The following is a 9,735-nucleotide window of genomic DNA, read 5'->3' on the forward strand; positions in this document are numbered from 1 at the left end:
TTACCTGCATGGTCTCACAAAAAAGTAAAAAAAATAAGTATAAAGTATTTCTGGTATAGAGTTTTCCAGACATTAACCTCTCTCCAAATAATGCAAGGACCTACGCTTGCTTTATTCTAATTAGATCCCAATTTATATGCTGCTATTATTCAAGTTAATGATACTATTAACCTTAGAATCGTTTAAGGAACATAAATTAAATATCTAGGGTAACCACTAAAGGAATAGAAAATAAGGAGTGAGCTGTGGAACTAGTAGAGGGAAATGTAATAATAGAAAAAAATGTTGATGGAAATAATTTCAAATATTTTATATGAGTATTACAACAAACATAAGTATAATAAATTCTTTGGTTAAAAATTATCAAAATGCAAATAGGAAGAAAATCTTGTTACACGTTCTTTATAAGAGACACACCTAAAATATAAACATGAAGAAAGGTTCAGAGCGAAAGGTTAGAAAGGTATCATGGACATTCCAAACAAAATACAGTGTAGATAACTATATTGAAAGATATTGAAGTAAATTACAAGGTATAAGCATCCTGAGAAATAAAAAGGATAACAACATTTTGCCTATCTCTGAGCAGTGTCTCTGGCTTGTAAAACCTAAACTCTAGGACATATCAAGACTTAAAATAAACCTATGGCAGGATAGTTGGGTATTTGTGCAGAGATAGATGACCGGACTGATGAATGAGATTAGAGACCCCAGAAATGAACCTGTGTGTATATTAAGATTTGATACAGAACAGAGTTGGCATTGGGAAAAGGATGGCTTATTAAATGGCATTAGATCTGTAGCTCACAGTATCCACAAAAGTTAATTCTGGGGGGGACAAAAACTTAACTTTGAAAACCAGCACCTCAAACTTCTAGCATCAATGCATTTATGTGCTTGAAGTAAAGGATGATTTCTTAATATTAAAAAAAGCCCAACACATAATGTAAGAAAGTTGATAGTTTTGTTTACATTAAAATTAAGAAACTCTGTTCATTGAAAAAGGTGAAAGGGCAAGTAAAAATGGGATTAGTGTCATATATATATATTCCCATGAAACACAGAAAAAAATAGATAACTCAATAATACAGTGAAAGGGGACGCCTGGGTGGCTTAGTCAGTTGAACGCCGGACTTCAGCTCAGGTCATGATCTCGTAGTCTGTGTGTTCAAGCCCCGCGTCAGGCTCTGTGCTGACAGCTCGGAGCCTGGATCCTGCTTCTGATTCTGTCTCCCTCTCTCTCTGCCCCTCCCCCGTTCATGCTCTGTCTCTTTCTCTCTGTCAAAAATAAATAAACATTAAAAAATTTTAAAAAAATAATACAAAAAAAGAAAAACAAATTATTAAAAAAATAATACAGTGAAAAGGTGTTGAAAAAGTCACGACCAGTTATTTCTTAGAAGGGAAACACAAATTTTAATAAACATCTGAAAATATGCTTAAGCTCATTAGTTATCAGGAAAATATCAGGTAAACGCCCAGTGATGTACCTACGAGACATAAATTTAAAACTCTAACACACTGCTGTGGAAATTTTAACTTAGTATGTTTTAGAAAATAATTTGCCTTTTCCGTGTAAAGTCCAAAATGCACATACCCTATGACCTAGCAATAGATCTCCTAGAGTCTCTCTGATATTCCAAGAGGAGGCTCCAACAAGAACACAACTCTCAGCATGTTCATCAGTGGTGCATAAATAAATTTTGATATATGCAAACAATGGAATCATATTCATATAGGATGATGCACAACTATAGATGTGAGCATCCCTCAAAACATAATGTTGAGTGTTAAATCATTGTCATGGATGAGTTTCTTCAGTATGACTTTATTTATGTTAAGTTCAAATTGAGGCCAAAACGAACAGGTTGTATTTATTGGTTATCTCTCGTAGGGGGCAGGAATTGCAAGCAAGGATGACAAAATAAGAAGCTTTAGACATCCCTGTAAGGTACCAACTACATAAAGCTGATTAGTGGGAGCACTGGTAATCATTTTATTACTACTTTTTAAACTAGCCATGTATGTCACATATACCCTTGTTTATAAATATTTAATAATAGTATTCAGTTAGAAGAAATATATGAATCATACTTATTTGGTATTTTGAGACCTATATACAATATCTTACTGCAGCACTGGGGTGCATTAAATAAAGTGATCAATCAAATCGGAACTGAAAAGGCAAAATAAAAGTATTAGGATTAGTTGGGTCCTAGCTGTCATAGAAAATATGCCTTAATTAAGTGATAATTGGAATTATGTTTTCTGCTGATAGGGCAATACACTAATTATCAGTGGTACACAGTGAATCAGAGCTATCAAAAAATAGTTTCCCCTACCTATTATTCTGTCTAGTAAAGGTATAGATAGATGATGAAGTTACCTCATCAAGATACTTACAAGAGATTTGGCTATACATATTTGAAAGATGGGATAAACATATAAAATGATAATGTTTAGATAAACAGTTGAGGACAGTGATATAAAAGTGATCACATAATTAGTCAAGAATATTTAATTTCACACTAGGCAGAAGCAAGCAAGTGACAAGCTCACTATGTAAAATGCACATGGCTATGAGTTCTTTGTGATTATTTCTTAAATGCCTATCCAGTTTGATTATATTGACTGGCCTTTTTTTTAAGACTACAAGGGTATTAGCAATCATTTGGACCACAACAACTGGAAGGGTAAGTGTGGAAGAAGAATTACAACCATGATGAGATATTTAGATGTAGCTTCACAAAATTTGCCATCAAAACTTGATAAAAAAAGAATAGCTCCCTTTCATATTTTATGTATGATAATAAGTAGAAATGGTCTCATAGATTTTCGTCTCCAAGTCTTGTTTATCTTTAAGTGATTGTGGGAGCTCTATTTGGAAAAAATGTTAATGGTGGCAGAATTTTTTCTCAATTTTAGAAGAAAGAGTGAGAAGTTGCTGGTGAAAATATAAATGTGCTAGACCTCGTCATCTCACCTAATTATTATTGTTACGGGGATTTTTTTTTTGTGCCTTTAATTTTAAAATGTCCTCAACTTTCAATTTGCCATAAGTCTGCAACAATGTCAAATGGATCAAGTATGACACAAAAGACGGTTGCACCCATAGCTCATGATTTCCATGTATTATTCTGTTTTAGACAATAAACCAAATTCGTAGCTTAGTTCTTTATTGAAATTCTTTTCCTTTTCTAATAATAAGAATTTAATTTTATCCCACTACTGCATTTGTGATTAATTTGGACCTTATATCTTAGACGCTAGCAGCATTTTGGATCATCTGTAATATTTGGAAGATTTTATTTATCATTCAGTTATTCTGTTTGTTGAATTTACAAGGGACATTCATGACAACAAAGGCTTTTATGCCAGGGATTGTGCCAAACATGTAACTTTTTATTCCCATGTCAGACCTATAAAATAAAATAGGCACAATTTTATATTCTTTTAGGTTATATTCAGGTTCAGTGACTTGCCTGAGATCACATACCCAGCAAGTTGTCTGGAACCCACTATGCAACACTGGAGCCATACTCTGCAAGCATTTCGCTGCAGTACCTCCATTCCAGGTAGTTTTCCAGATGTTCATCTTTAATTTCTCTTCTTGTGTATTTGTTCCCAGTATTTGTTATCCATTTTACAAGTGTTCTCTTTAGTAAACAATTTCCACCATCCCCAAATTAATAACAATAATTCTGTCATTCTTAACCGGTGCTCACGGTCTTTGGAACAGTAATTGAAGGCTTGGGACCATTGAACTGAAGTATATACTTAAAATTTACTCAGAAATTGCTCTTTTCATTTTCCTAATATATATGAACAAGTTATACTGTCAAAATGTGCTGTTTTATCTGAATTTGCCTATTTTCTAAAATTATAATATGAATCTTCACCACAGTTTTATCCATTAAGATGTATTTATATAAATACATCTACATTTATATCTATACTGAAAATCACTTAATTATAGCAATACTGTGAAAACGTATTCCTTCAGGAAGAAAGAGTTTCATGGAACATTTGGCTCTGAAAAGTTATCGAATTCAAAAAGTTACCAGATTTTTTCTTTAAATTCCCAAATGGGGTATAGACAAATATATCAAAAAGTTATATATTTGTGTTTGTTTGAATTAGTTATATATTTTCATATGCATCCCATTTCAAAATTTGTCTGCTGAAATTCAGCACTGTAATCTACTTTCTGAATCCTATAAGGTGTAGTTTTAAAATTAGGGTCACAAGAAGGTGAAGACAGGCAGTAATACACTTGTTGACCCTTCACAGGAATTCCAGATAAAACCCCAGAAGTTGAGTCAGAGATAATCACAAGATCTGGAATTTACAATAACAAACTCTCCATATATCTACCTGTCAGACTTCTTCCTCTTAGGGAGGGACAAAAGGTCACTAAAATAGCTTTTTTCCATGACAATGTTTTTACTCTTCTTTAAGGGGGACTGAAATGTTATAGTATAAATTAAATAGAGACATTAAGATTCTTTTTTTTTTTTAATTGAAACTCTTTACTCTTAAAGGTCTAAGTATTAAGAAGCATCCCCCCGCCCCCCAACCCAGGAAGATTATAATAAAGATTGGAAAGAGTCACAACAATAAAAAAAGGAAAACAAGTGATTAATCACTGATGTTAAAATCAAATGTTAGCATATTTCACTGGATCAAACGTATGAGAAAATTCTAATTTGAATACAATTCAAAACAAAACCCACGCAATTTTATCAACCCTTTTGTAACCATGTGCTAAGGTGAGGTAGTTTCTACTTTTTTCCTAATAGGTAGGAGAAATCATGAAAATTTTGCCAATTAATTGGTATTATAAGTTTTTAAGCAATATTTCTGTTGGTCATATCCTGTTTTCTTAGGATTTTGTGAGCAATAAAATAGAATATAGAGTTATATTCTTTTAAATTGGTTGTTTAGTTCAATGATATTGACGTCAAGATTTTACTTGTCTTTACAAATATGAGACCAACTGTAGCTAATTATCAAAAAGGTAAGTCCACGCTCTTATTTCCCATCTCTCTCCTCCCTGAGTTTTGGTTTTAAAGGCAAATAATATGGAACATTCATTTATTCTCAAAAACTACAGCATAGATGTAAGTCTTAAAATCAACATACACAGTATGCTTGAACTTGATAACATACCTTAGTAATGTTTAGTGCTTTATAGCATTTCTAAAAAGTATGCCGTTTCCCTCTAGCTTCTAATTTACCCCAGGCCTCAAAGGTTTTAACTAGTAGTTAGTCAAGTTGCATAGCAGGAAAAAAGTCTGATTTTTTTTTTTTTTGGATGAGTAAATGAATTGAAATCATGTTGGAGTGCTTGGTTAAAATGGTTAAAATCATCACAATAAATTAACTTTATCATCCAAGAACATAATACATTTATCTTAAAAACTCCATGGCATTTTTTTCAAAACAGAAAAAGAAAATATCTTATTTTTGTGTCTCATCATATGAGTAGGACTACAGACAATATTCTTGTTAGAGGCCATAAGCATTTTCTGAAAGCCGAACAGCAGACACATGTCACTTACCTAAGGATCTTACCTATCTGGTGTTGCAATTTTTCCATTAACATGAGATGGAGAGGGAATGCGGAAGGGACCTGCATTTATTGAGATGCCATCTCAGTGCTATTTCTCATTTGACAGATGAAGCTGAAAGGGTGTGGGCCATGCTTGTTTTGCTTGCTTTCTATCCTCATCACCTAGAACAATACTTGGCACTCAGTGTCAAGTACATATTTGCTGCATAAATGAATTTTTTTGAAGCATTGTTGGTAAAGTTGGATTTAAGCTGAAGTTATCTCAGACTTTCCCCTTCATCAAAAGCAGTCATAGAGAGGAGACAGATGTCCACATCACAAGCCTAAAGATACAAAAAACCCAATCAAGTAGATATTTTAAAAAGCGCCATTAAGTTGAATTTCTCCATTTTTTTACAAAGGAAGCATTTTATCAGTGTTAATATTTAAAATGTTACAGAATGAATATTTTTAAATTGGATAGGCCAACTTCTCAAATCCTCTCACTAATCAATTTATATAAAACAATTTAGAATTGCTAATTGCAAGCTAAGATAATCTGCCCATTTGGGACTTAATGATTCTTGCTTATCTTAGGAACATTTTCCCCAATTATTCCTAGTTTCTCTTAAAACTATGGAGACTTGATCGGTATTGACCCTATAGTATATGTCAGCCAACTATGAAATTTATGAAGTGTTGCTTCCAGGCTTATAACATGTATGTTCTTTTTGCTTGGTTTACGAATCATCAGGTTATGTGACAAAAAGAACAGTAAGATGACTTCACTGCATTAATTTCCTCAGTTTTTACTTGTAAATTAAGTATATCCTTTCTCTGAAGCTAAACGAAATTTCTTGTCCAAATTTTTAGGTTTCTTTTAGGCAGTTTGAATGAATAAGAAATGAAACAATGTCACTTTTCTTTTATCTCAAACTTTCTATTTGGAATCAAGTCTGTTTGGGGATCATTTTTACGGTCTTTTATTGGTTTGTGTGGCATCCTTAACTCTTTGTTGCCTCTGACACAAGGCCTGCTCTGCTTTTTTCTTTTTTTAAATAAATAAATTTGTATGTGGAGCTCAGATGAGAAAGGATGCAGTATTGCTTTGACTGCCTGCCATAATAAAAAATGCAGTAAAATGTACAGCTGGTGATAGTCTATTTAGAATTTTTTAATGAAATATAAAGGAAAAGACCAGGTGCTTAATTTTTACATGCTGCATTTTATTTTAAAAATTCATGGTATCTTTTTGAATAATTTTTACTCATGCAGATGTTCCGAATATTGGAGACAGACGTTTATTTTATTTCCTTGGTTCCCATTTCACATGAAGCTTTTGCACAAAGAAGGTGGGTTGAATGGCTAAGTTATTTGTGAGTCAGGATTCCAAGGGTAATTATTCTCACATAATTGCCAAATGACTCATGACAAGACTTTCAGTGATGTGTACCTGGGTTTTCTAGTTCAGATCTAGAGGATAATGGTTGTTTAACATAATGAAAAAGAACTTTAGGCTATTTAAGAAGAGGTACGTGTCAGTAGGAATGTGTTGACTCTTGAAATAATAGCCCCATTTACACTATTTGTAAGAACTGTGTTGCACAAATTTCAGAAGTTTGAAATGACCAAATATCAGAAGTGCTTTTTGTTTTTAGCCTAACACACGTGGTAAGAAATTCCTTCTGATTCATTTAGAATGAAGTGGCTAGAAGTTACCATGATGATTTAAATTTTGCCCCCCAAATTACCAGTATATAAAAATCTCAACTAATGTCCTACCCTTTAGATAAAATATAGATCCGTAGCTGGAAAACGTACAGAGCCATGTGCCTGATGTTCATGGACAACTCTTGTGTTTAAATGATGATTTGCCAACGTGGTTAATAAGTGAATACGCAAAGAACATCAGGATATGTTTTGTGAATGGTTATTGTTATCAGTCATGATGAGGATGAATCCATTGTGGGTTTGGTTACTTCCTGTATTTAATCTTCATTTTTCAAAGTTATATCATTCTGGAAAGAAAAATAACTGATGGATTTCTATTTGACAAATCATCATTTGGTATTAAATTATAATGCATATGATCCTTTGTAAAAGAATTATCTTCTCACTGTTGTTTATTCTGTCCATATTGATCCTACCAACAGAAAGAATGTATCTTCCTGGGAAAGAGGAATCCTCAAGTTGAGGCTTTGTTCTACCTTTGTTTCCCATTAATCGATTTAAGTACATGTTAAAAAAAATCTCCTCAAAAAACAGAGTCCATTGTTTCGAAAGACTAGGTATTTTTGCTAGTCATATATTTCATTCTGTTTTCCTGATTTACCCAAAATAAGGCAGTTTTCCTGTTGAGGTTAATTTGGGATATGTAAAATAACCCCATCCTCTAAAAAACAAGGTTGAAATATTTTATCCTGGATACCAGTGACAGTCATTTGTTTTTTACTATATTTAGATTCTCTCCGTATTCTTCCTAAATCACAAGTTGATCAAGATTGTGATCTCATTTTGGTGTCATATAAGGCTGCTTGGAGGGAAAAGATTAAAAACCAAAACGAAAACAATTAAAAAAAATGCAACTTGTCCACTATTTCTGGTCCCAGTTATATTGTGGCTAAAAACAACTCCATGTGACCTATCACTCTGATAAGTTTTCTCCTTCATTATAAATTGTACCCCAAACACTCTTGGGCATGTAACAAAAGCAGTTCATGCTAATAAAAACATGTTGTGTAAATGTAACAGAAGTACAGAATTGAGTTAATTCTGTGCTTTTGGAAAAATCTGACATCTGTAATGAATGCAACATGTTTTTCACCATTTTCAGTATGGCCCCAGAAAGGAGCCCAGTCCTGCAGGTTTCTCAGTCTTGTGATAAGAAGAAAAATATTTTGTTGTTTTCTGTCATTAATTGTTTCTTTCATCTCTCAATGGTAGTGGTATGGTGCAGAGTGGAAAAGGAAGTGGTCGGAGCTGTTTAGTAGAGCAGAGCATGATGTTGTCTTGATGTCAGTGGTAGGCCCAAGTTCACTCATTGTAGAACCAACTGAGAAAAGCTGGAAGGAATGAGGAAATAGTACAGGTCGTGTAACCATACACACTCACAGACACACACAGAAACCAAACAAAGGAGCAGAAGCGGTAAAAAGTAAAACAAACAAATTATGCCATTGAAATGATCAAATTTTGCATTTTTCCTTGGTAAAGAATGAGTACATGAGAAGGCATATTAAGAACAATAAGTGCTCAGAACTTCAATTATGGAAAAACACATAATTACTAAAATTGTGACATATTTGACTTATTACATCAATAGTTTGGCGGGAAGTCAATATTGATAATGTTCATCTATTGCAGGGAGCAGCGATGGAGGAGAAAGATATGTGGATGAAACTGAGCCTGTAAAAAGTATAGATATTTGCCTTCTTTCTATATTTCTTTCTGGAAATTAATGAAATAATGTTTTTTTTTTTTTTTTACTATCTTAAGATGACCAATTGGCTTTTGCTTTTTTTAATACTTTTTATTTTTAAAGTTTATTTATTTATTTTGAAGAAAGAGAGAGAGAGAGAGCACAGAGAAGGTGCAGAGAGAGAGAGAGAGAGACAGAGAGGGAATCCCAAGCAGGTTTCACACTGTCAGCGCAGAGCCTGGTATGGGGCTTGAACTCATGAACCATGAGATCATGACCTGAGCTGAGATGGAGAGTTGGTTGCTTAACCAAAGGAGCCACCCGGGTGCTCTGGCTTTTGCTTTTATTTTTTATTTTATTTTATAATATTTTTTTAATTTTTTTTCAACGTTTATTTATTTTTGGGACAGAGAGAGACAGAGCATGAACGGGGGAGGGGCAGAGAGAGAGGGAGACACAGAATCGGAAACAGGCTCCAGGCTCTGAGCCATCAGCCCAGAGCCTGACGCGGGGCTCGAACTCACAGACCGCGAGATCGTGACCTGGCTGAAGTCGGACGCTTAACCGACTGCGCCACCCAGGCGCCCCTGGCTTTTGCTTTTAAAGCAAAAAAATTGAGGGTAAAATTTCATCTTAATTACATTAAGCAAGTGTGTGTGTTTGTGTGTGTGTGCATGTGTGCGCTTAGCTGGATAAACACAAGTATCCAGCTTTGAGTTGATGGGCTTACCAACAATAATCAAGCGCTATAAATTTTAAAGATAGG

At 33.8% G+C, this 9,735-nt stretch overlaps 1 long non-coding RNA gene across 1 annotated transcript; it reads left to right on the forward strand.

The window, feature by feature from the left end:
* The first annotated feature begins 1,481 nt into the window (after positions 1 to 1,481).
* Positions 1,482 to 9,031, forward strand: LOC123582186. Its single transcript, XR_006704270.1, has 5 exons — positions 1,482 to 1,946; positions 2,649 to 2,693; positions 3,469 to 3,575; positions 6,827 to 6,903; positions 8,915 to 9,031. It is a non-coding gene; the product is annotated as an uncharacterized LOC123582186 (long non-coding RNA).
* Positions 9,032 to 9,735: the final 704 nt, after the last annotated feature.

Source organism: Leopardus geoffroyi, chromosome B3 (genome assembly GCF_018350155.1).
Source record: "Leopardus geoffroyi isolate Oge1 chromosome B3, O.geoffroyi_Oge1_pat1.0, whole genome shotgun sequence".
Classification (NCBI taxonomy): Eukaryota; Metazoa; Chordata; class Mammalia; order Carnivora; family Felidae; genus Leopardus; species Leopardus geoffroyi.